Source organism: Puma concolor, chromosome E4 (assembly GCF_028749965.1).
Source record: "Puma concolor isolate L17-30 chromosome E4, mPumCon1.1.hap2, whole genome shotgun sequence".
In the NCBI taxonomy this organism is placed as follows: Eukaryota; Metazoa; Chordata; class Mammalia; order Carnivora; family Felidae; genus Puma; species Puma concolor.
The window spans coordinates 1,578,201-1,605,775 of NC_141683.1; the positions used below are offsets into that span (position 1 = coordinate 1,578,201).

Sequence of the window (27,575 nt, forward strand, 5' to 3'; positions counted from 1 at the left end):
GATTACTTAAAAATAATATCTTTTTTTTTTTTTTTTAAACGTTGATTCATTTTTGAGAGACTGAGCATGAGTGAAGGAGGGGCAGAGAGGCAAGGAAACACAGAATCTGAAGCAGGCTCCAGGCTCCAGGCTGTGAGTAGAGCCCAATGTAGGGCTTGAACCCATGAACCGGGAGATCATGACCTGAGCTGAAGTCAGACACTTAACCAACGGAGCCACCCAGGCGCCCGTAGAAATAAAATCTTTAAAAAAAAAAAAAAAAAAAAAAAAAGTGGGATGGGGCTGTAGTTGCAAGGAATATATAGGGATGGTGATGCCTATCCCTAGAGAATTCTAAAATGGCAACAGGAGGGAAGAAAAAGTTACATCAGATTTTCCCATAAATGAATTGTTACATTTGGACAAGGGTTAGGGGCTGTGAACTCAGGCCAATGCATGTGGTTTTACATTAAACAAAGGAGTCACTTCAAAAAGAGCGCCATTCATATTGTAAACATCTTCCATTTGTTTTTCATAAAAATTTTCTTTGGAGAAATGAGTAGGAATGTGAGAGGGTGCAGACACTTTGGGAAACAGCCTGGCAGTTCTTCAAAAGGTTAAACAGAGTCACCAGATGGGCCAGCAAGTTCACTGCTACGTATATACCCAAGAAAAATGAAAGCATACGTCCACACAAAAACGTGTACACAAATGTTCACAGCGATGTTATCCAGACAATGGAATGTGATTCATCCATGAAAAAGAATGAAGTGCTGGTACATCCTATGATGCAGACGAACCCTGAAAATTGATGCTAAGTGAAGGAAGCCAGTTCCAAAAGACAACAAATTACAGAATCCCATTTATGTGAAGTGTGCAAAAAAAGGCAAATCCATAGAGACAGAAAGTAGACTAATGGTTACCTAGGGACGGGGGAAAAAGGGAAGGCTGGGATGGAGTGACTGCTAACGGGCACCAAGATCAAATCTTCTAAAATCAGGTGGCAGTAATGGTTGTATAACTATGCGAATATACCAAGAACCACTGAATTGTACACTTTAAATCAGTGACTTGTACAGAACATGAAATATATCTCAATGAAGCCATTTAAAAATTTTCTGGCAGATCAAAATAAGGTATTTCAAGGAAGAGGTTCCTTTCCTATTTTGCATAAAAATGAAATATGGGCTAGAGGCAATCTTGTAGAACTCTTTTCAATCAATAGCTTTCAACATGGCAACAAGCTGATTTATTTGACATATGTTGCTACATGTTGACCTAATTGGCTATTCATATGGAGAAAACAAACTTAGACCCATTATATACAAAAATAATTTCTTCATAGATTTAATAGCTATGTGAAAAATAAAAGTACTTGAAAAATATTTGTGAATATTTCTATAGCCTATAATAGAGAAAAAAAATTTTTTTAAGTTTATTTTGAGAAAGAGAGAGTGCACCCACGCATGGGGGAGGCGCAGAGAAAGGGGAAAAAGAGAATCCCAAGCAGGCTCTGCACTGACAGTGCAAGCCTGATTCAGGGCTCTAACTCACAAACTGAACAGTGAGATCATGACCTGAGCTGAAACCAAGAGTCAGACACTTAACCAACTGAGCCACCCAGGCGCCCCGGTAGAGAAACCTTCTTAAGCAATTCAAGAAACTAGAAGCCATTAAGGAAAATACTGACAGATCTGATTATATAAAAACTCTATAGATCAGTATGTAAGAGTTACTCTACAAAATAGTAAATAAGAAACAATATACGAGAGATATGCATAAGCAATCACAGAAAAGATGGAAATAATCAAGTTGAAACAAAATGAGGCAGCACATCACTAGCAGTCAGGGAGGTGTGAATTAAAACAAGGTATTTTTCACTCTTCAGTTTGGTTGCATTCAATTTTTTTAATGTTTATTTATTTTTGAGAGAGACAGACAGAGTGGGAGCAGAAGAGGAGCAGAGAGAGAGAGAGGGGGAGACACAGAATCTGAAAGAGGTTCCAGGCTCTGAGCTATCAGTGCAGAGCCTGATGCAGGGCTCGAACTCATGAGCCATGAGATCCTGACCTGAGCTGAAGTAGGATGCTCAACTGACTGAGCCACCCAGGCGCCCCAAGTTCGGCTGAAATTTAAAACTCTGATAACTAATACCAGCAAAGTATACAGGAAAATACACACTGGCAGCCAGCATCATTTTGGAAAGCAGTTTTTATAGTGTCCGTGACAATTTAAAATTTTACATACTCTTGGACTTCAATAGAAATTCTACTTTTGAGACTCTATCATAGAAAAACAAATGCACTAATAAATGATTTATTATAGCACTGCTTAATGTGGCCACACACAAAAAGTTATAATAATTTATAAATTCTAAATATTAAATATTATATATATATATATATATATATATATATATATATATATTTTCACACACACACACACACACCCGAATTAGAGAACTCTGTCTGCTATTTTTAAGCAAAAGTGCAAGCATGATCTTCTATCTATAAAGAGTAGGGAAAAAATCCTATGTATTTGTATGCATACAGAAATAAGTACGGATGATTATACCCTAACTGACAGCACTGGTAACTTTTGGAGGAAAATGTTTGGAAGTAAAAATAATATAAAGTTATATGTATTTTTTCTCAACTTACTGTAAAATTTCTATTAGCTTCACATTAAAAATCCAATAACAACATATTTTTAAAAGAGAGGAAACACACATAGCCACCCTACACACATACCTCTCAAGGTCTTGCTGTTGTTTTGTTCATATCTACATGACACTGAGCAAACTGACCCAGTTAACTGTGGGCATACTTTCTGACCCCATTATTCCAATACTGACTAGTTCTTTTCTTTTTTTTTTTTTAATTTTTTTTTTTTTAACGTTTATTTATTTTTGAGACAGAGAGAGACAGAGCATGAACAGGGGAGGGTCAGAGAGAGGGAGACACAGAATCCGAAACAGGCTCCAGGCTCTGAGCTGTCAGCACAGAGCCCGACGCGGGGCTCGAACTCACAGACCGTGAGATCATGACCTGAGCCGAAGTCGGACGCTTAACGGACCGAGCCACCCAGGCGCCCCTGACTAGTTATTTTCTTAAAACATTCCTCTCCTGTGTTTCCATTCAACAGACGACCACTCACTACACACATCTCTACGTTTTTATTATTTTATTGTGGTAAGAACGCTTAACGTGAGATTTACCCTCTTAAATGCTGAAGTGTAAGCTACACTATTGTTGACCACAGGCACAACGTCATGCAGCACAGCACACCTCCAGAGCTTATTCATCTTGCTTGACTGAAACTACAAAGTTGATAAGGAGTTCTCCATTTCCCCCACTCCTAACTACATACCGCCTCAAACTGCATCACCATCCTTTCTTTCTTAAGGGAGAAAAAAAGGTAAATTGGACTTTGTAAAAAAAAAAAAAAAATACCAACTTCTGTTAATCAAAAGAAGCCACATGAGAGTGAAAACGCCCCACACGGGATGACATCATCTGTAGCGCCTACATCGGAGTAAAGGACTGCATTCAGAACATGTATTAGGAGGGTACTTCACAAAAAAGATATCCCAACATCCAACAAGCACTAAAAGATGCACAGCCTCACCAATAATCCCAGAAATGCAAATCAGTAAACACCGCAAAATACTATTACCCACTAGAATGCTAAAATTAACAAGAATGACACCAAATGTTGGTGAGGATGGGGAACAAATGGAATACGTATACACTACTGGTAGAGCTATAGAGTCATAAATCAATTGGGACAACTGACAGTATTTACCAAAGACAAAAATATGCTTACCCTGTGGCCCAGCAGTTCCACTCCTAGGTACACACCAAAGAGAAATGAGGGCACAATGCTCCCCAAAAGGGGGGAGGTGGCCAGGTAAGGCTTCACAGCATCAACCTGAACCGTCTCAGAAGATGGGTAGGTGTTGTCTAAGCTGCCAGGCACTGGGAGGAACACGGAAGTCATGGAGACATAAACGCACTGAGTTGGGGAATGGTGGCGTTTCCAAACAGCTGAAGCTCAAGGGTAAGAGACTCAGCGAGACACAAAGCTGAAGAACTACACAGGACCTTGAAGAAAGTTCTGAACTGTCTGTTCTGCCAAGGGACACGGCCAGGTTTGGATTTAGAAATTACATTCAGAGAGCTGTGTGTGATGTAGCTGGGGAAGCTAGGTAACTGTAGCCAGGAAGCCAGTCAGGGAGGGGCACCGACAGATAATGATCACTTTGCTGCCATTTCACCCATTCCGAAGAATAGTTTTCTTAAACCCAGCCTGCCATTCTAACATTGGCATGTTACTTTAACTGATGATTCTCCAGAAATCACTGTATCACCAAAATGGTGAAGGGGAAATGAAGGTGGGCAGATGACAGATGGTCTAGCAATGAGCTACTTAAATCACTCTCCAACCACCACTGTCCTTACAGGAGTTTATTTCGTTTTTAGGAGCAATCTCTGTTGAGAAACAGGTAAATAATGCAACTGTCACCCCATAACATTCATAATTAGGAGGCCTATGAAATAAGGGATGGTGGCCCAGAAGCAAATTCTACAACAATTCTACAGCGAAAAATTTATCTGTGTATGTGTACTCCAGAAAAGGGCACAAAGATTTCATTATATTCTTTTTATCTAATGTTTATTTATTTTTGAGAGAGAGACAGAGAGACAGAGCACGAGTGGGGGAGGAGCAGAGAGAGAGGGAGACACAGAATCCAATGCAGGCTCCAGGCTCTGAGTTGTCAGCAACACAGCCCGACACGGGGCTCGACCTCACAAACCGTGAGATCGTGACCTGAGCCGAAGTCGGACGCTCAACCGACTGAGCCACCCTGGCGCCCCAGACTTCATCATACTCTTAATGGGGCCCTAACTACTACCGCCACCGAACAAATTGTGACCCTATTTTTGAGGCCAGCTCAAAGGTAAGGTCCAGAATGGATGCCCACGAAACCAGGAAATGGCCACTTTAACCATTTAAGCGGTAAGCCTCGGTTTCCAGATTTTGTGGAACAGATTCACCCAGAAATATTTTTCGAGGCTTATTGGAATCCCAAATCATATTACTATCTGAAGTATCTCAGTTCTACTTAAGAAGATCACCTCTAAACTACCTGGAAATTTTTGGTAGTTTTTTGTTTTTTTAATGTTTGTTTATCTTGAGAGAGAACAGGCAGAAGTGGGAGAGGAACAGAGGGGGGAGGAGGGGGGGGGAGGGAGAGAGAGAGAGAGAGAGAGAGAGAGAGAGAGAGAGAATCCCAAGCAGGCTCCACACTGACAGCACAGAGCCCAACATGGGGCTCGATCCCAAGAACCATGAGACCATGACCTGAGCCAAAATCAAGAGTTGGACACTTAACCAACTGAGTCACCCACGTCCCCCAGTAGTATTTTTGCACGGACACTATTTACCTGGAAGAGAAATGGTTCTGTAATACACACAACTGATGATTCTGACTTTGACTGGGAAAAAGAGATTACACATGATGGACCCTTAATTCTCCGATGAGCTCTACAAAACTGCAACAAGATGTCAGATAAACCCTGGGGAATCCATTATTAAAAATGTTTCTCCCCTCAACGTTCTGGGATTAATTTCTCTTCCTGGACTGACAAAGTCCAAAACTACTGGCCTTTGAGGCATAGTGCCAATCCAACAGATGGGCTCTACATTTTCCTAATGGTAGAAGTGGACTGTCAAGTGTGAAGTCATTTTCTTCAGCAAGAGAGCATCCGTTTCCTGCAGTAGCTAAGAGGAATTCTGATAGAGTCTTTTTTTTTTTTTTTTAAATTTTTTTTTTCAACGTTTTTATTTATTTTTGGGACAGAGAGAGACAGAGCATGAACGGGGGAGGGGCAGAGAGAGAGGGAGACACAGAATCGGAAACAGGCTCCAGGCTCCGAGCCATCAGCCCAGAGCCTGACGCGGGGCTCGAACTCACGGACCGCGAGATCGTGACCTGGCTGAAGTCGGACGCTTAACCGACTGCGCCACCCAGGCGCCCCTCTGATAGAGTCTTAAATCAACAACACAAAATAACCTATATGCTGTGACTGCCTTTATCTGTAATTTCTATTACTTTCCATTTCTGACACCTCAAATACATTTAAACTTTTTTTAATGTTTATTTATGTCTGAGACAGAGAGAGACAGAGCACGAGTGGGGGAGGGGCAGAGAGAGAGAGAGAGAGAGAGAGAGAGAGAGAGAGAGAGAGAGAGAGAGAGAGACACACAGAATCCAAAGCAGGCTCCAGGCTCCGAGCTGTCAACATACAGCCCAATGCGGGGCTCAAACTCACAGACCGCAAGATCATGACCTGAGCCAAAGTCAGACGCTCAACTGACTGAGCCGCCCAGGCGCCCTGACACCTCAAATACATTTAAACTGGTCCCTACCCAAACTCAGAAAATGTCCCAAAATATGCAGTAAGTCAATCTAAACAATATTAAACCCCTTAATACTTTCAAGTACACTTTCAAATATACATGTATTCTAGGATACTAGATGTGTTGGCTCAGTTAAGTCCACAGATGAAAACCTAGCTTCTTTAAAGGAACGTTTAACGATGCCCAGTGACAGACCAAATAAGGAAACAGGAGGCAGCTCGATCTTTACTCTGTAAATTTTCAAAGCTAGAAATTGTTATCACGTGAATGGGTAAGAAGCTTCCAGTCTTTTTCTTTTTTTAAGTTTATTTATTTTGAGAGAGACAGAGAAAGTGAGTGGGGGAGAGGCAGAGAGAGAGAGAATTACAAGCAGGCTCCGTGCGGTCAGCACGGAGCCCGATGTAGGGCTCAAACTCACAAACTGTGAGATCATGACCTGAGCTAAAACCAAGAGTAAGACACTTAACCAACTGAGCTACCAAGGCGCCCCGTTACTTGTTTAAACTCAACACAGGGCTCGGACTCAAGACCCCAAGGATCGAAAGCCGCCCACTCCTCTGAGTGAGCCAGCCAGCACCCCCAAACTTCATTATTTCATAAGTTTGTAATTGCTTCACTCTACGTCGACCTCCACAATGGATACTTAGGAAGGTAATGACCATTCTGACCATCTTTTCAGAGTAATCCAGTAATCCAGGCACTATGGTTTTTAGTTTCATATGAGTATTCTGATCTCTGCAACACAATCCAAGAGCTATTCAACAGATGAAAAATAATTTAGTTCATTAGCTATTTTAATTTTGTCTCTGTCTTTACCAGTTAGTACTTGCTGGGTTTTCTGAAGAAAGTACTACTCCCAAAATTATCGAATGATTCTTTCAGCCCTGGCATTATTGATTAAATGCCTCTAAATGTCCAGAACACCCCACAATTCACTCTAAGAACTTCATCTCTACTCTAGCTACACTCACTCTCCAGGTGATCTCATCAAGTCCCATGGTTCTAAATAGTACCTCTACACTGATCAACTACCAAATTTATATTTGCCACAATCCTGAGACTTATATATCAAATTGCTTACTCAGTATCTCAACTTGAAACATTTGATAGAAAATGCGAAGTCAGTATGTCCAAGCCAAATTCTTAATTTCTGCATTCCTGCAACCTGCTTCCTCCAGTGTTGCACATTTCATTCAGTAAACAGCACCCAACAGTGAGGCTATCGTGGGAGTCAATCTTAACTACTCTTTGACTCAGACCTCACAGCCAATCCGAGTTCTCATTCCCCACCTTTAAAAATATGTCTCAAATCTGGGGGCACCTGGGTGGCTCAGTTGGTTAAGCGTCCAACTTCAGCTCAGGTCATGATCTCACAGCTCGTGAATTCGAGCCCTGCGTCAGGCTCTGTGCTAACAGTTCAGAGCCTGCAGCCTGCTTCAGATTCTGTGTTTCCCTCTCTCTCTGCCCCTTCCCTCTCTCACTCTGTCTCTTTCTCTCTCAAAAATAAACATTAAAAAAAAAGTTAAGAAAAATAGATCCCAAATCCATCTCCCTGAAAATACAACAGTTCAACTCACAGTCATCTCTTAACTCAAATATCACAACGGCTTAAATGGTCACTCTGGTTATATGACTCTTGCTTTTCAAAGTGTATACATTAGATCAAGTTATCTCCCTACTCAAAACCTCCCAACAGGTTCCTATCAAATCTAAAATAAAACCTACACACTTGGTCAAGTTTTTTAAGTGTCTACATTACATAGCCCCGACTACCTCTTCTACCGATTTCCTATCATTCACTCCCACCTTGTTTACGCTGTTCTAGCTCTTTGTCTTTTCTTTTTAATGTTTATTTATTTTTGAGAGAGACAGAGACAAACACAGAGCATGAGCAGGGGAGGGGCAGAGAGGCAGACACAGAATCTGAAGCAGGCTCCAGGCTCTGAGCCGTCAGCACAGAGCTTGACGTGGGGCTCAAAACAACAAACCGTGAGATCATGACCTGAGCCAGTCAGACGCTTAACCAACTGAGCCACCCAGGCACCCCTCTTCTTTCTTTTTAAATGTTTTTTATGTATTTTTGAGAGAGCGCAAGCAGGAGAGGGGCGGGGGGACAGAGGATCCGAAGCGGGCTCCGCACGGACAACAGGGAGCCCAATGCAAGGCTCAAACTCACCAACCATGAGATCTTGACCCGAGCTGAAGTCGGACACTCAACTGAGCCCCTCAGGCAGCCCTAGCCCTTTAGTTCTTAAACACACCAAACACACTACTGCCTCAGGGCTTATGCTCGTGCCCCAGACAGCTACATGGGGGTCTCACATCACACAGGTCTCTACTCAAGTATCACTGCCTCAAGGGACTTCCCCAACCATCCCCCATCTCCTTACTTTATTTTCCTTTATAACACCTAACATGAAAATGCTGTAACATCACACCCGTTTGTTTAACATCTATCTTACTAGAAAGTGAGCACCATGAAAGCAGTTGTTTTTTTTTTAAGTGTTCTCTATACCCATGTGCGGCTTGAACTCAAGACCCCGAGATCAAGAGTCAAATGCTCTACCAACTGAGCCAACAAGTTGTCCCTGAAAGCAATGACTTTTACTTTTATTCACTGCTGTATCCCCGGGGCTTAACACAGTATCTGATATGATGTAAGTATACAATTAATACTTACAGAATGAAAGAATATGTATTCTTTGTTAGAAATGCTGGTTTCAGTTTTTATTTGACTCTGAATGGAAGACTTAAGCCACTGATATCCCAGAGGACTAAATGTCCAATGACTGCTTGGATAAAACACAGACACACAATAAGGATCCTCAAGAGGAAGAGATTTTTTTTCCTAGACCTGACTTGCCCTGGCATAAAATAATCATACCCCAAGACATTCTTTCAGAAATCTCCACTACACCTTGCTTGTAATATGATGGGAGCAGCACATATTACAGCAGTACTGATCTTGTTCTGGAAAAGCAAAGTTAAAATATCCAAGGACCTTATTTTGTTCATTCATCACCGTATCCTAGTGCCTGGCACACAATAAGCACTTGCTAACTATACGTTGGTCCTGTTTCTGAATGAAATTAGGTGGTTTAGTGAAAACAATGGGTTCTGCTTTAGAAGGATACACTGGCCTCCTAAAAAAACAAAGTGCTGGTCAGCTTTAAGAAGAGAATTGTCCTAACTAAACCCAGTTCAGTTCAAAGACTTAAGGCTCTCTGCCCCAAAAACTTCACACTTCAGTGAAGATATATTCCTGTGCACTATGGAGAGAATCCTTGACTTGGTAAAAAGCAGCAGCCAAACACAAAGCCTAGTCTGGGGGTGCCTGGCTGGCTCGGTCAGTAGAGCATGCGACCTCTAATCTCGGGGTTCAAAGTTCGAGTCCAACATTGGGTGGAAATTACTTAAAAATAAAATCTTAAAAAAAAAAAAGCCTCGCCTGGAGTTAAGTGGGAAAATATAAAAGTAGAATCCATACGTAAGGAAAATAAGATAAACTGAGAATTAGAAAAAAAACACGTATACATGTAAGGAAGTTGTTTAATACACTTTCAAAAACGTGTTTTGCATAGTCTTACCTCCTATAGGCAATACACATAAGGGAGGTCATTTGCTTTGCTAAAAAAATTTCTCTTTTCAGGAAATAAATAAGAGAAATTAATACTAACAGCAAATCTACATTATGCACCTGCTGTACGACATAGATTACGCTAAGCACTTTACACACATTACCTAGTACAATCTTTCTACAATCCTATGCTGTAAGTATTATCGTCATCTTACAGTCAAGAAAACCAAGGACTGTAAGTGTTTTGCTAAAGATTACACAGTAAGTAGCAAACTGGGATCTGAGCCTAGTCAATCCGATTTCTGAGTCCATGATCTTAATCACTATTTGGGATTTTCAACAAATTGAAGGGAAATATACCAATGTGGAGCTGGAAGACTTGTTCATTATTAAGAAAAGCAATTACACAACTTTTTTATTTGGCTGGACATATAACCAACGCTTGATTAAAATGCTGAACAAGTATATTCTAGTAAAAGTTTCCAAGTAACTGAAACATAATTATTTTCTTGACTTTCATCTTTGTTAGAAATTAACAGTAATAATATAGTACTATTTTGTCTAGGCAGAGTGTACAGAACACGGCTCCATCTTCATTTTGTTGATGACCTCTAAGTACAAAACCCAACCTAACATAGTACTGGAGACACAAGAAGTCATAGGAGACTAGGTGGAAAGTACACTGATCCAAATTACAGTCCCCGGAACTCATTCTGCTGTGTTATTTCCATTCTCACGTCTTTGCAGATATCTTTCCTGCCGAGAGCACCCCCTCTAAGCCTTACTGAATAACTCATATTTATCCTTTAAGACCTGGTTCCTCCCCCTTGCAGGAAGCTATCCTTAACCTTTCCTCTCCCTCCACAGATCTAATAACTTTCTCCCTTCTCTACCTGGGAGAAATGTATCACACTGCATATTGTAATTTGTTAACAAGATGTTGCTCTTTCTAGATTCACTACTTTGAGGCAGAAAAAAAAAAAGTCTTCTCTTCTCCCAACACCTAAATACAGAAATGGAAATGAAATAAGCACTGAAAAATGTTGGTTGAATGACAGATGAACAGAAAGAGTACTTGTTAAACAGAATTAAACCTTGGCTTTACCTACAGTTTTGTAATTTTTTTCCCTTAAACACACACACAAAATTAACTTAAACATCTCCCTTTTGGGGCACCTGGGTGGCTCAGTCAGTTAAGCATCTGACTTCGGATTTCCACTCAGGTCATGATCTCACGGTTTGTGAGTTCAAGCCCCACATCAGGCTCTTTGCTGACATTGCAGAGCCTGCTGAGGATTCTCTCTCTCTCAAAATAAACAAACTTAAAAAGTCTCTCCCTGTAGTTTCAAAGTGATTGCTCTTTTTTTTTTTAATTTTTTTTTTAACGTTTATTCATTTTTGAGACAGAGAGAGAGAGCATGAATGGGGGAAGGTCAGAGAGAGAGGGAGACACAGAATCTGAAACAGGCTCCAGGCTCTGAGCTGTCAGCACAGAGCCTGACGCGGGGCTCAAACTCATGGACCACGAGATCATGAGCTGAGCCGAAGTCGGACGTCCAACTGACTGAGCCACCCAGGTGCCCCAACTGCTCTTTTTTCTTTAATGTGCTTCTATGTCTAAATTTTAACTTCCCAACGTATGTGATCACTTAGCCTGATGTAAACTATACTTGAGATTTACATCCTCCAATCTTCTCTGAAGACCTTTATTCTATAGTACTGTTCACCCACTAATTACTATACATGATTGATTCACTCCATTTTCTCAGCTGTCAGCTGTTTCTTCTTTCGAAGACAATCATATATATATATATATATATATATATATATATATATATATATACACACACACATATGTTTAGTTATTTTGAGAGAGAGAGAGCACACACATGCGAGCAGGGAAGGGACAGAGACAGAGAGGGAGAGAGAGAATCCCAAGCAGGCTCCACACTGTCATTCAGAGCCCAACTCAAGGCTCAAACTCACAAACCACTGAGATCATGACCTGAGCCCAAAGAGTCGGACACTTAACCGACTGAGTCACCCAGGCCCCCCTCAAAGATAATCTTTTAAATTCTCTCCATTCAAAGAATGGAGGCTTCTTATATTAGTAAACACTTAAATTCTGGTGCTTTCATTTTCAGCAGTGCTGAATTTTAGGAAACCTTATTAGAGGCACCTGGGTGGCTCAGCTGGTTTAGCATTTGAATTCAGCTCAGGTCATGATTTCGGGGTTTGGGAGTTCAAGCCCCACATCAGCCTCACCACTGGGGGGTGCAGAGCCTGCTAGGGATTCTCTCTCTCTCCCTCTGCCCCTTCCCTACTTGCTCTCCCTCTGCCCCTTCCCCACTTGCGCTCCCTCTCTCTCTCTCTCTCAAAAATAAATAACTTAAAAAAAAGAAACCTTACGATAAGTAATGTGTCCTCCATATTCTAAATAGTATCATTTATACTAAGAAGCCAACAATATAGTTACTTTCTAATCTAACAAAAGTCCACCTGTGGTATCAGGACAAATAAAACTGAATGAGAAGAAGGACTTAATGTCAAGTGTGGAAAAGATAGAAAAAATGTAAAGCAAGATTATATCAAAGATTAATGGTTTATTTCCTATGGGACTATAACATAAGATGTAACAAATGATAAGTTCACCAAAGTTTCCCTAGAGATAGCAGTCACATTCATAATGGTAACTGTCAGTGTTTTACAGAAGGCTAAATTTTACTTTACTCACAATCACTTCAAATCTCAACACTTTGATTTATCTTCCTAACAGGAATATTTACTTTCTTTTTCTACAGTGTTTCTACTCATCATGATTATTAAGCTCTGTACCATGATTCGTATTTAACAACTGAAGCAATGGTATGGACTTTCAAATGTCCACAATCAGAATTTCAAAATTCAAAATAATGTTATTTTATACTCTTTAAGTCGGATTTTAGACCAATTCCGGCTCCTGTTCAACATTACCAGTTATCACTGGATTTCTTTGCAGTAATTGGGTCCAGTTAGAAAATCAAGAACAAGAACACAAAAACATTTTTTAGTGTCTTGTCACTATGACTTAAAAAAAAAAAAAAAAAAAAAGACTACAAGAGACACATTATTTCTCACTTTGTACATTAGAAAAAAGCTGATAAGCTTTTCTGGCAAACACAGAAACTGTTCACGCATTTTTTCAACGCAAACATCTAAAAGCAGTGAGGTGAATTCTACGCCATTCATTTCTAATAGTTTGCAGAGAGAATCACAACCGACAGGTAAAAGAGATTAGAAGTAGTTTAATTCCACTTATCAGATACTTTTATTTAAAAAGTTATATAAACCTAACTATGAAGCAATAATTCCCCATTTAAGTGTAAAAAGAACGCACACACTGAAGTATTTATGAACGAAATGATACAATATCTGAAAGGTTTGTTTCAAAATAAACAAAGCGGGGAAGAAGGCAGAGAGGTCGCAGATGGGGACAGTGTGATAGCTAGGTACGTACGGGTTACTGTTGCAGCTGGATGTTGAGTACATAAGGACTCACTACACTAATTCTCTTTATTTTTGTTATGTTTGAAACTTCCTACATTTACAAAATGAATCAAATAAAATGGGAAAAGGTACACATACAATCCTGTCATCAACTTGCATATGTCTAAGAGCAAATGACTAAAAACTATGATGAAAAGCAGGGGCACCTGGGTGGCTCAGTCAGTTCAGCATCTGACTCTTGATTTCAGCTCAGGTGATAATCCCAGACAATCCCAGGACTGAGCCCTGTGTCGGACTCCATGCAAAGCGTGGAGCCTGCTTAAGGTTCTCTCTCTCTCTCTCTCTCTCTCTCTCTCTCTCTCTCTCTCTCTCTCTCTCTCAAAAAAATAAATAAAAACAATGAAAAGCAAAACCAATTAATGCTAAAATAAAATTTTATAGATTAGATGTTCAGTGAAAATAGATGTTCAATGAAAGCAATACAACTCTTGAAAAAACAAGGTTATCAAATTTCTGTCATCTCTTAAATCCATAATTATGTTGTGTCAACCTCACACTGCCATTAACCACCCCCGATGTAGCAGTCACTAAAATACTCATTTCTAAAACATGAAATGTAAGATTGACAGTTATCACTAAGAAGACAAATCGTTAAGTATGAAAAAGCTAACCTCCCCACACAAAATATAAACAAAAAAATTTTCAAGAAATTTAAAGAAATAAATAATTTGAAAAAACTAGCAAAACATCTCAAAATAAAACAAAAATTACTTTCATTTCCCTCTTTTATGGCAGCCAGGTTTAAGGTATGTCATCCCTCAGGGTACCTGTGTGGCTCAGCCTGGTTAAGTGTCCAACTTCAGCTCAGGTCATGATATCCTAGTTCATGGGTTCGAGCCCCGTGTCGGGCTCTGTGTCGACAGCTCAGAGCCTGGAGCCTGCTTCAGATTCTGTGTGTGTGTGTGTGTGTGTGTGTGTGTGTGTGTGTGTGTGTGTGTCCCTCCCCCACTCACGTTTTGTCTCTCTCTCAAAAATAAATAAACATTAAAAAAAAAAGAGATATGTTACGCTTCTGGAAGGGCTGGCATAAAGTGGACTTCACAGAAGACATCAGTAAGACTATATGCACCTTTAAAAATCTCAGGCATGGGGCGCCTGGGTGGCGCAGTCAGTTAAGCGTCCGACTTCAGCCAGGTCACGATCTCGCGGTCCGTGAGTTCGAGCCCCGCGTCGGGCTCTGGGCTGATGGCTCAGAGCCTGGAGCCTGTTTCCGATTCTGTGTCTCCCTCTCTCTCTGCCCCTCGCCCGTTCATGCTCTGTCTCTCTCTGTCCCAAAAATAAAATAAAACGTTGAAAAAAAAAATTAAAAAAAAAAAAAAATCTCAGGCAGCAATATGAAATTTTTAACCAGAGATGCATCACCCACACATATGGTAAAACTTCTCTACTGTGTACAGCCAGATCATGTTGGCAGGACTGAACACGGTCACTTATTAGTGAGGTATGGAAGACAACGACTAAAACCTCAAATGGTCCTGCGAGAGTGCAAAGACACAATGCCTAGCAAGACACAGGGAAGTCACGCTCCATGTTTCAGAACACAGCTCAAGACTATGCCGTGAAGATTGCTTTCATTTCTCGATCCTCAAAGATCCTGAATAATCCGCAATTATTACAAGCATTATTTTTTAAATTACAAACTATCTCATACGTATAAGACTAAATACATATTGAACTATATGCACAGATTAACAAGACACACACGTATGTAACGTTATTTTAAAAACCCACAATCTACTACCCAAGTTAAAAATTAGAGAAAATATTAAACTCCTCACAAATCTACACAACACACAGGCCATGACAATGAAGAGAAGGGATAATCAAACCACTTTTCTCCGGACCTTTCCTTACCTTACCAAGTCCTGTGATCTGTGCTATCCAAACACTCTCTGAATTTCTTGTTCTTTTAACAATTCAGTAATTATTTAAAAAGGGGGGGGGGGCGCGAGAGGCACCTGGGTGGCTCAGTCGGTTAAGTGTCCAGTTCATGATATCCTAGTTCATGGGCTCAAGCCCCGCGTCGGGCTCTGTGCTGACAGCTCAGAGCTTGGAGCCTGCTTCAGATTCTGTGTCTCCCTCTCTCTCTGCCCATCCCCCACTCTCTCTCTCTCTTTCTCTCTCAAAAATAAACAATCAAAAACATTTTTTTAAAATTCAGTAATTATTTTAAATTTCCAATACTCAATGCACGGGTAGTCTATCAAATAGCTACTGCGTTTTACCCCAGAAGCTTCTTGGCCTTTCGTCTAAGACCAAGTGCATTTTTCCCCAGTAAGTGTTTTCTGGATGCATGAATACCCAAAAATGACATTAAGACCTTTGTTACAAACTCACTACAGAAATACATCGGAAACAAGATAAGGAATACGACCCAAGTACGCCTGGTTTTCAAACCAGAGAGCCTTCGGCCAAGAACACCAGGTGATACCAAAACACGCTCGATAGCTACAAAGTCCCGCAGACAGCAGGAAGACTACCGCTTCCTGCGAATTAGTGATGGCAAAAACTCTGCAATTAAGTCATGAATCCTCCACTTCTGGGAACATTCCTCCCTCCTCCTCGCCCTTTGGAAAGCCACCACCATCATACCATCCTTCGCTTCAACTGCACAAATCTCTTCAAGGACTGAGGGCACGTTATTACTCACCTTTGTGTCTCCTACGTAGAATTAAGTCAATGTCTGTTATAAGTAAGATAAACTCCAAGGAATGAGCTTCAAAAGCCTCAGACCCAAGGCACAACTGGGAAGAGAGGAGTTTAAGAATAAAAAGATAACGAAAAAGAATAAAGCTATATATTTTTGTCGACATATTTTCTTACCACCTAATTCAGAATCCTATACGAACACTGCAAAAATGAGTTTGTAAAGAATAAAATGAAAAGACACGACCTGAAAGCTCTCCTTACTCGCAGCATGCTCAAAAACTGTCACACAATCTGTCACCTTAAACTCATACCAACATCTTCATCTCCAAACAAAGCTCGGTTTTAAAAGGGCTTCAAATGAGACCTAAATATAAAAAGGTCCTACTTCGTCACAATTTAAGTTCCTGACATGGTGTGCGTAGTGTGACTGCACTTATGCTCATTTAACAGTCAGGGTCTGTCATCAAATTCTCAGAAGGATATGCGACCCCAGAAAACTTTAGAGACCTGCTAGTCTAGCATATGGAAAACATGCTACTTTCCAGACATAGAGCCACGCTAGCTTAGGTTCAAGAGTTTTCCCCTCGTATTCACTGGGGGGGCCCTTACTGCAAAATCTGCATTTGGAAGACCTCCCTCAGCCCAACCCCAAAGTTCCAAACTCCACGGGCACGTACAGCAGCGACTCCCAGATCCCCAAAACAGTTAGCTCGCGAATGCCAGAAGAAAATGGCAAGCCAGGCACCCGGCGTCGCAAGCTTGCCACCCTTCCGTAGGAAAATGCCCGGATGTCTAACTTCCCTGCAAGCCGAACAGACTTTTCAGGGAAGTTTTTGGGTCTCAGCTCCACGCCGGTCTGTCTGCCTGGCTGGCCCCAAACACCTCCGGCGGTCCAGGCAAGCCCGCTCAGAGGCAGCCAGGCTGTGTCCACAGGGTCACTGAGTCCCTCCCCGAGACAGGGAGCGTTTACCGAGGAATTCTTCGGTAAACACCCGCTGAGCCGGGGAAGGAAGCTCCCTCTGCCTGGATCGAGTCGAGCCGTCAGCCCCCAGACGGCGACCCCGGCACAAGCCCAGGCCACGAACGCCCGAAGTGTCACGAACGCCCTGCTTCCTCCACAAGCCAGGACCACGGTCCCGGCCGCACGCCCCACGCTCCGCGCGCCCCAGGTCCACCGGACGCCAGCGGCCACACACGCCCCGCTTCCCAGCGCGGCGGGGCCCGCGCCCCAAGCCCTCCGCGGGCGAGCAGCCGCGCGCCTGGAGCCACAGTCCCAACGTCGCCACCACGGGAAAGCGCGACCTTGCAGGAGCGTCTCGTTCTGCCTCGACTTCCTACTTTACGCGACGGGGGAAAACACCTTCCCCACCGTCTTCCTCGAGGGGCAGGATCACAAAGGAACGGAGAAAGTGCGGCGAGGACCAGGGAAGCTTCCCTCCGCGCGACGTGCTACTGCCACCTCGGGCCAGCGGAAAGCCCGCCCCTCGTCGCTGCCCTCGCAGCAGACACGGCGGCTGTTCGCGGTGACGCCGTCCCGACGACCACAGGCGGCCCCGGCAGGTCCGTCCCGCCCCCGGCCCCACGGGCACGTGTGGGGCCGCGTAAAAAACCCCGCCACGGCTCCTCCTTCCCGAGCGCCGACGCGCTCCCGACTTCTGACACGGACACGCACATCCGCCCGACGGGGCCACCCCGAATTTCGTCTCGAAAAGAAGGTGACTTGAAGGGGAACTCCGTGACCCCGCCACGAGCACAAGCAGGGTCTTCCGGAACGCGCTCCCACCCTGCTGCCCTGCGCACACACGCCGCCACGGCCGCTGCACCCCGGAACACCACCTGCCTCCCAGACCCCGCACAAACTACCCGGGCACAGTCCTCAAACTTACGACCCGCGGGGCGGGGGTGGGGGGTGGGGGGTGGGGGTCTCCCGCTCGCTCCCACGCACCGCCGCGCGCCTCAGGGGCCCCGCCCGCAAGCGACCCTCCGCAGAGCCCCCTCTCCCGCCGCGGACGCCGACCCGACGAGGGGGGGAGGGAGGGCGGGCGGGGGGCCGGGGGGGGGGGATGCTCCCGTCGCGCCTCCCCGACGCGCCAACTAACCTGTCAGGGGCGCAGCCGACTCCGCCTCCCCGCGCCGACTTTCCCGCCCCCTCCCCCCCCCCCCCAGGCCCGGAGCCCGCCCGTCAGGGACACCCCTTCCCCCCCCTCCCCCCGCCCCCCGCCGGGAGGGACTTCCCGGTCCGCTCAGGATCCCCTGCCTCGCGCCCCTCCCCCACCCCGCCCGCCCGCCGCTCTCCCGGAGGTCCAGGTCCGGGAGGTGACAGTGGCTCCCGGGCCGCCGGGGGCCGCGCCGCTCCGGGAGCGCTTAGGCCCGAGGCCTCCGCAGGCGGTTGTGCTCACCGTGTCAGAGGCCGAGGCCGAGGCCGAGCGAGATGAGAGTGCAGGGAAGTGGGGAAGGGGGGCGGCCGCCAGCAGGCTCCTCCGCTTCCCCGGGTCCGCGGCGGATCCCTGCCGCCTGTCAGGAGGCGGCCGGCGGGGGAGCGGACTGGCGGAGACGCGAGAGAGGAGAAGGGAAAGGCGTGGGGCCGAGCGGGGGCCACCGAGGGGAGGCGGTCCCGCAACCGAGACGGGGATCGTCTCCCCCTCCGCAAAGCGAACCCAAAATGGCGGCGGGAGCGGCGGCGGCAGAGCGGCGGCGGCGGCGGCGGCGGCTGCTGCTGCTGCTCGGGAGGGAGGGCGGGCGGGCGCGAGCGAAGGGCGCCTCGTGCCCCCCCCCACCTCCCCTCCCAGGCCCTCCCCGCGGGCCCCCCCCCCCCCCGCCCCCGACTCGGGCGGCGGAGCGCGCACGCCCGCCCGCACGCGCCGGACGGGCTCCGGGCTCGTCGCTCGCTCTCCCACCAACCCCCGCCTTCGGCCGCCTGGCGCGCCCGCCGGCCCGTCCGCGCTCGCTCGGGGGCGCCCGCTCGCACGGCCCCCCGCTCCCCCTCGGCCCCTGTCAGGACGGTCGGGCGCGGGCCCTCACGCGTACCTTCGGCGGCGCGAGCCCCGGCCTCCTCCTCCACCGCCTCTTCTTTCCTCCCCCCCCCTTCCCCGCCCCCACGGCCACCAACCGCCGCCACGGCCGCCGCCGCCGCCGCCGCCGCCTCCTCCTCCTCCTCCTCCGCCCCCCCACATGCCCTCCGCCCCTCGCGCGTGCGCCTCCCACAATCCCCCCCGCCGGACCGTTCCATTCGCGCCGCCGCGGGCGCGGGGCGGGCGGCGCGGCGGCGGGGCTGCCGCGAGGGCCGCGATCACCCGAGGGGCGGGCAGAGGCCCGGGGCGACTCACCTCCCCGGCCGCCGCGCCGCGCCGCCCGGGCTCGCCTCCGCCGGCCGCCGACGGGCCCCGGTGGGCGCGTCCGGGGCGGCCCAGCTCCCCTCCGCCGGCAGGCGGTTGGAGGCCGCGGCGGCTGCGCGGTGAGCCGCTTCCTGCCGGACGGCCCGAGCTCGCCGGTCGGCTGCGGGAGGCGCGGAGCGTGCGGGTCGGCGTCGGCGGAGGCCTGGTGCGCCCCTCGGGCGGGAAGGAGCCGGTGCCGGAGCTTGAGCCCCCGCGAGGTAGGGAGCGAGGCCGGGAGGGCCGGCGGGCTCCGCGCCGCGGACCGGCGCCGGGGGGGGGGGGGGGGAGCCGGGGGAGCCCGCGCCGCGGTCGCCTGGCTCTCTTTGTGTTTTTCTTTCTAAAGCCGGGCTGGATTTCTTGGGTTTCACGGCGCCGTCCGTACGCTTGAGGTTCCGGGGCGCTTTTACGCTTTCCTCTCGGGTGGACGATGCATCCTCACCCTCGATAGGCAGCTGGAGGGTGGAGAATGACGAAACTGCGTCCTTCTGGTTCAGTGCCGGACTCGATCCCCCCTGTCCGCCGCGTCCTTCAGAAAGTAGTTTTTCTTCGTTATCAAAAAGAAAGGAAAGCCTGGACGTAAAGATTAGTGGACTCCAAGTCGGCCTTCGGCGTTGGCGTCTGAACTAGAAGACTATACGTGAGGTGGGATTAGCTCCTGGGCACAGGGCAGGTGGAGAGCCTTCCGCTACCGTTCACGGCCCTGGCGATGTAGGTCAGGTTTGGGGGTGTAGCGGGCAGTGTGTGTCCTGTCCCCTCGCGTCCTTAATAAAACAAGGCAAAACGAGGCCTGACACACTCCTCAGACTTCTGCGCCAGCGTTTACTTTTTCTTAATGATTGAACCGGGGAGAACTATGGATTGACTGACTTTGAAAACCCAAAGTGTGCCTACTCTGGGAGTTCTTAGTCTCCTCCATAGGGTAAAGCAGAATCGATTAGGGGAGGGATCACCTGGGTTCCCCTTCGCTCCACGTGCGTGGACTTGCAGGGACCTAGGGACCCCTGTGAAAATCACTCTGCTAGATTTCCCCCTTGCTACATTTCAGTGTATGGGTTGGGTTTTGTTTGCTTTTTTTTTTTTTTTTTTTTCTCCAAGTAAAGAGGAAATCGGCTTTCATTACCTCGCTATATACTAGACTTTCCTAACCACCTGAAGTCCTATCTCGGGGAACCCATTCAGGTGTACTTTGATCTTTCCTTAATTGTGTCACATATGCAAATGTGTTACCCTGCCAACATTTTAAATTTGATGGCTGGGAGGAGGCCTAACACTTCTTTTGTATTTTATAGCCCTAGTACTAAGTGAGTCATGGAACTGTTGAAAGAATGTTCAAAACGAAAAGTCTCTGGAGCAGAAGAGTGAGCGTTTGTGGGATTCCATGTAGGGAGAACACGTGCTCCCGCTTCTTAAACAGCACTTTGAGATAGATCATCTTAACCCCCATTTTATAGATGAGAAGCCTGAGGCTCAGAGAAGTCTAGTAACTTAACCTTTAGGTTTCACTCCGCCTGTCTTAAAAACCTTTTTCAGGGGGGCGCCTGGGTGGCGCAGTCGGTTAAGCGTCCGACTTCAGCCAGGTCACGATCTCGCGGTCCGTGAGTTCGAGCCCCGCGTCAGGCTCTGGGCTGATGGCTCAGAGCCTGGAGCCTGTTTCCGATTCTGTGTCTCCCTCTCTCTCTGCTCCTCCCCCGTTCATGCTCTGTCTCTCTCTGTCCCAAAAATAAATAAACGTTGAAAAAAAAATTTAAAAAAAAAAAAACCTTTTTCAGGGACTCTTGATCTCAGCTCAGGTCTCGATCTCAGGGTCGTGAGTTCAAGGCCCTGCCTTGGGCTCCGTGCTGGGCCCGAAGCCTAAATTTTACAAAAGCCAAAACAACAACCACAAAAAAGACCTTTTCATTATACCACATTGTCTTTGCAGTAAACATTTGTCATCACCGACATAATTACATATTCTACCAAGAAAAGGTACTTAATGTTATTCCCCGACACCAGTGCGCGAGGAAAGTTACTTACGGTGTCTGCCTTCATGTTGCTTTCATGAATTGTCAGCTAAGTATCGACAAGACAGTACTCCGTTACTTGTGTATGCCCCAGTGCCTACCAAGATATGTCAGGTGTTCAGTCAAATGACCTTTTTGAACGAAGGAAACCTGAGTTCCTTGAACCAAGGAAGGTATGGAAGACAGAATAACGGTTCCCCCAAAGATGCCCACATCCCAGTCCCTGGAACCCATGGATATGTTTGTTATGTGGCGAGAGGGAATTAAGTTTGCTAATCAGCTAACCTTGAAACAGGGAGATTATCCTGGATTATCCGGTAGGCCCGCCGTAATTACAAGAGTTCGGAAAAGATGGCAGGGGGACACAGTAGGGTCAATGTCTGCATGCTGCTCTGTGACAAAGGCTTGGCCAGCTGTCGCAGCTTTGAAGATGGAAGAGCAGCCTCTCTGAACTGGAGCCCCCGGAAGGAACACAACCCTCCACACGCTTGGCTTTTGGACTTCTAACCCACAGAACTCTGAGGTGACAGATGTGTTGTTTTATGCCACTAAATTTGTGGAGATTTGTCACAGCAGCAGTAGGAAGCTCCTACGGAAAGGGTTGGGAGCCAAATCGTGATTAAGCTCCAGAAGACCTCCTTGGATTGTGGATTTACCCTTTAATGCAAATGAGGGTGTGGCTCACCTGAAACTGTGCCCTAAGCAAAGTGACGGGCACTGGACAAAGCTGCCTACATTTCCAGTATCTCCCTGCTTCTCTGTTTCTGGGGACAGTCCTCGAGCTTAGGTGGGCAGCTGGGTTCTAGGCTGGTGCTGCACAGCAGCTGTCTTAGCTAAGCTCTTCAGATTCGCCTACTGGAACAGAAGTAAGTAAACGTTTATTTCATGCTGCTTCCTTGCTGCGCTGTTGGCTAAATGCAGTTTACGTGAGCAGGAGGGGCGCCTGGGGGACTCAGTCGGTTAAGCATCCGGCTTGAGTTCCTGGGTTCGAGCCCTGTGTCGGACTCTGTGCTGACAGCTCAGAACCTGGAGCCTGCTTCCCATTCTGTGTCTCCCTCTCTCTCTGCCCCTCCCCTGCTCACACTATCTCTATCTCTGAAAAATAAATAAACGTAGACAAGCAGGAAAACTTCTTCACTATATACTTTAAAATAAGGTTTCAAGTGTTAAAAATTTAAAGATAAAACTTAACTGGAATGTCATCATGATTGACTTCACATTTGACAAGTTAAGAGTCAGTGCTATATAAGCATAATAGTCTGTAAATCATTTTCTGTTTAAAAAGGGAAGAACTCTGAAATTTGGGGGGTGGGGGTACTGAGATTTTAAACTCATGCTTCAGGTGATGGATTGCCTTTTAGCAAACTGGAAGTTGACCCTCCAGGCTGCATGGGTGCAAAGCCCAGTTCTTCTCCTTGGCTGTGAAGCTTGGGTAGAGACTTCATAACACAGTGTAGATTTCCATACTACCTTCTAGAAGGTCTTCTCCGTTTTAGAAATGGGGGAACAGATGCACAAAGTTTAAGTTGCTCAAGGTCACACAGCTGTTAAGTAGGAGAGCTGGGATTCAGATTTCATCACTTAGATTCTGGGGTCCCTGCTTTTAACCTTTTTGCCATACTTGCCACTCTATTTTCTTTGTGAATTGGACACATTACCTACATCATAGGGTTGTTGTAAAGGTAGAATGAGTTAATTCACATAAAGCACTTAGAACAGTGCCTGACTTATAGAAGGCGTTCGTGGTATGTTAGCTATTGCTATCGTTGGAGCCCTAGATACTTTTGTGCTGTGCTTTAGTCGCTGGGAGAAAGGAAGTCCCAAAGCGGTGTTCCTTGCTTCGGCCTTCACCCGCACAGCCCTTTCATCTTCTGTACGTCAGGACTGTCACTGCTCTTAACTTGGTGAAAGTTAAATTACGAGAGGGGGCAGTGTCTGGAAAACACACTCGAGTGCCCTTGTCCTACAGATAGGAAACTTGGTCTCAGAGAGAAGAAAAAAACAAGAGTCCCAGAAGCTTACCACAGCGTTATTTTTTCCTGTAGAAAATGTTACCTGGAAGGTATTCGTCTGAGAAACCAAAGGGCTTGTCAGACAGTCTGAAGGTAGACTGGGATGTGGTGTTGGGGTAAGGACCCGCTATTTTTAACTATTTATCTTGAGCCCTGCTCTCACACGGTTTGATGCACAGTAGTATAATTCATGCAGAAAATTGTGTGTTAGCTTTTAAGAATTCACTAAGGGTTTGTTGATTTAATTTTACAAAATTTACTCTCGGCCTGGATGATAGCAGTGGTTCAGATTCAAAAAGTGCAAAGACACCACTCTCCCTTTTCCTGCCCCCATAGGAACCTGTTTCTTCTCCTGGAAAGCAGCCGGTATTATCAATTTTTGTATGTCCTTCAAAATATGTACCTTTTTACGAGCAAATTGTGTATATGTTTTCCCCCTTTTACACAGACAGTAGCTAACTGTATACACTGTTCTGTGCTTTTTCCCCACTTAGTGTGTGTCGGACATTTTTGCTCATTAGTTTGCAGAGAGCTGCTAGGTGGTTTTGTTTTTAATCGGCCGCATGCTGTTTCATTGTATGGGGATGTATGGGGGCAGATTCTTAATTCTTTCCTTTAATATCAGAAGCAGGGTTGCAGTTGAATAATCTCATATACACAGCAATCTCTGTTGTTATTATGTTACTGTAAAAATGGTTTTGCTTAGGTCTCATAAAAAATGGTTTCTAACATGGACACGTTAGTGAGGTTTGGACAGTTTTTACTACGTAAACAATATTGCCAATATTGCTTATTGCTAATAACTTTACAAATAAAAATCAAGGAAAGAAAGTTACCTACAACATTAGCACCTCAATAGATCGGATTATTTTTTCTGTGTCTTTTTCCTTAAGTCTTTATGTGTTTCTACTTCAGAACAATAATCTAAATCTACAGATGGGTTGAGATCAATGTAGGTATACCACTGAGCCCGAAAATCTTGGGGTGTTAAGGCCGGACATGCATCTTCACAGAACACGCCTCGTGTGGGGGCGTCTGGGTGGCTCAGCCAGTTAAGCATCTGGCTTTGGCTCAGGTCATGATCTCATGGTTTGTGGGTTTGAGCCCCGCAACAGGTCAGCATGAGCCCCACTTTGGGTAAAAAAAACAAACAAAAACACAAGCCCCATGTTTCTTCTCTCTCTCTCTTTCTCTCTCTCTCTTTCTCTCTCTCTCTTTCTCTCTCTCTCTCTCTCTCTCTCTCTCTCTCTCTCAGCCCCTGGTGGGATCCTCACTCTCCCCCTCTCTGCCCCTTGCTCACTTGCGCCCCCCCCATCCCCTCTCTCTCAAAGAAAAGAAAAAAGAAAACTCTGATGTGTCATGAGTCTGGGGTCCATTCCTTGAGGAATTTTGCAGGTGCGGGTATTAAGGAAGATCCAGAGTGTCCCCTGGCCCGGGAAGCAATCGTGATCCCTCCCCCTTCCCATCCTTTGCTTCTGCATCAGGAGAGTTTGTGTCATTGCATCAGCCCTCGCCCCCCTGTCATTTGGGGACAGAGCGCGCGCTGCGGCAAACTGGGGCCTGCGGGAGTTTGTCGTCGTCGTCGTCAGCGTCTCGAAGAAACTCCTCTACTTCTGTAGCCCCAGTGCCCTTCGAAGGGTCCACACATGGGGAAATAGATCCAATGAGGATTACGGAAGGCAGCATGACAGGTTCTGTGTTTTCTAACAAATTACAAAGCCAGTGATGTTAGTCTTAATGAACCAGAGTTTTCCTGGAGGATTCGAGATTTATAACAATCTTTCTCAACCTCAGTACTCTCTGTTGATGTTTGAGGCTGGGTGATGTGTGGTGCGAGCCTGTCCTGCACATTCCAGGATGCTTAGCAAGGTCCCTGGTCCCTCGTCTCCACTCATTAGATGTCCTCCCCCTCCCCCCCCAAGCTGTGACAACCAAAAATGCTTCCGGACATTACTAAACGTCCCCCAGGGGGCAAAATTGCCCCAGTTGAGAGACACTCGTTTGGAAAAAGAATTGCTGATTGTCAGGAAATCAGTCTAGCTTCGGTGGAGCAAAGTCATGGCAGAGTATCCTTTCTGTCTGAATTCCTAGCATGGGAGGTCACAGTAATGCCATTATGCATATCACGTCTTCATTGAAGGAAGGCGTTTGACAGTCTCCTTATGACACACGTACTGCGTGTCTCCTTGGCGGGACAACCGTACCCAGAGGCCCCGCGCTCAGTAGGTCGACATTCCCTCAGCCGGGACATCGGCGTGGCACTCCTCGCTCCTACCCGCACAGTGGAACCAGCTGGGGAGCTTTAAAAACTGCCAACGTCTAAGTGTCCCTACAAGCGGTTGTGCTTTAGTTGGTCTGAGATACAGTCTGGGCATCGGGCATTTTCAGCGCAGGCAGAGCCGGTTTGGCTGCTCTCCCACGGCCGCCCGGTGCTACACACGGAAGGTGTGCGGGAACCTGCGGGGAGCGCGTCTGTTGGCGCCGTGTTCCCAGCTGCGTTCGCTCACTTCCTGTCTCTGTGCCACGTTGTGGTGATTGTCACGGTATCTAGCCCTTTTCCAGGAGTATATTTTTGTGGTGATCCGCGACGAGTGACGTTTGGTGTTACTGCTGTGATGGTGTGGGGGGCACCACGAGCGGTGCCCTGTAAGACGGTGAACTTGACAGATGCTCCGCCGACGGCCGTGCCCCGTCTCTCTCCCTTCCTCAGCCGCCCTGTTCCCTGAGACACGGCAGCAGTGACATCAGGCCGATCACTGACCTACAACGGCGCTGAGTGTGCCGTGAAAGGCAGAGTCTCGCGCCCGTCGCTTGGAATCGGAAGCTGGCGGCGATTCGGCTCAGGGGGGAAGGCGCGTCCAAAGCCCAGGTACACTGAAGGCTTAGGCCTCCCGCACCCGACGCTTGGCCAGGTTGTGAACGCGAGGGAAGGTTCCTGAAGGAAATGAGAAGTGCTGTTCCGGGGAACACGCGGAAGACGAGAAAGCTAAACGGGCTTACTGCCGATGCGGAGAAAGTCTGAGTGGTCCGGACGGAGCATCACACCCACCACGTCCCCGGTCCAGAGCCCGGTCCAGAGCAAGGCCCGCGCCGTCTTCGTTCTGCGGAGGCCGAGCGAGGGCAGGAGGCCGCACGGGCGCGGCGAGACGCTGGCTGAGGCCGGTCTGTGAGGTCTCGGGAAAGAAGCCGCCTGCGCGACACAGAAGCGCAGGGAGAAGCATCCGGGGCCGATGCAGAAGCCGCGGCAAGTTCTCCGGAAGATCCAGCTGAGAGAATTCACCAGGGTGGCCACGCTCACCAACAGATCCTCAGCGTGGACCAGACAGTCTCATGTTGGAAGGGGACGCCGTCCAGGACTCTCGTGGCCAGACGGGACAAGTCAGGGCCCGGTTCCCAAGCTTCGAAGGACGGGCCGACTCTTGTCAGGGGCTAACGCGGCTGGTGACTGTAAGCTGAAGCTCCTTGACCTTTCCCAAATTCCTGGGGCCCGTAAGGACTTGGGTAAATCTTGGGGCACCTGGGGCGCACAATCAGTTCAGTGTCCAACTCTTGGTTTCTGCTCAGATCATGATCTCACAGTTCATGAGTTCAAGCCCTACGTTGGGCTCTTTGGTGGGAGCACAGAGCCTGCTTGGACTCCCGCTCTCACTTCCCCTCCCCTGCTCACACTGTCTCTGTCTCTCTCTCAAAAATAAATAAATAAATAATAAATAAATAAATAAATAAATACTTAAAAAAAAGAATTTCGCTAAATCTACTCTGTGCTCTAGGAATGGAACAACAAAGCCTGGAGGACAGCACATCTGTTTACAACGTGGGTGACTGAATGTCTTAAGTCTGCTGTTGAGACCTACTCAGAGAAAAGATCCCTTTCCACATGCTGTCACTCATTAAAGATGAATCTTGGTAGTTCTGCTCGTCTAAAACTTTTTTACGTGGAGGCTACAAACACTACAAACGGTTACCACTTGCAACTATTTATGTGGCTCAAGGTTTCCAATATTGTGTGTAC

At 46.8% G+C, this 27,575-nt stretch overlaps 2 protein-coding genes across 13 annotated transcripts in view; one reads left to right on the forward strand and one right to left on the reverse strand.

Moving 5' to 3' along the window:
- Positions 1–19,260, reverse strand: part of ASH1L (ASH1 like histone lysine methyltransferase) — a 196,958-nt gene extending 177,698 nt beyond the window's left edge. For 8 of the 10 annotated variants that reach the window (XM_086693033.1, XM_086693032.1, XM_086693030.1 and 5 more), the window contains exon 1: positions 19,202–19,260. The gene's annotated coding sequence lies outside the window, so the exon portion shown is untranslated. Of the gene's footprint in view, positions 1–18,573; positions 18,885–19,201 lie in introns of those variants that run through there. The other 2 variants (XM_086693027.1, XM_086693026.1) reach the window with 1 other exon arrangement.
- Positions 19,261–19,435: 175 nt separating this feature from the next.
- The window catches only part of DAP3 (death associated protein 3), a 34,520-nt gene continuing 26,380 nt past the window's right edge, over positions 19,436–27,575 (forward strand). For 2 of the 3 annotated variants that reach the window (XM_086693039.1, XM_086693040.1), the window contains exon 1: positions 19,566–19,766. The gene's annotated coding sequence lies outside the window, so the exon portion shown is untranslated. Of the gene's footprint in view, positions 19,767–27,575 lie in introns of all 3 variants that reach the window. The other variant, XM_086693041.1, reaches the window with a different exon arrangement.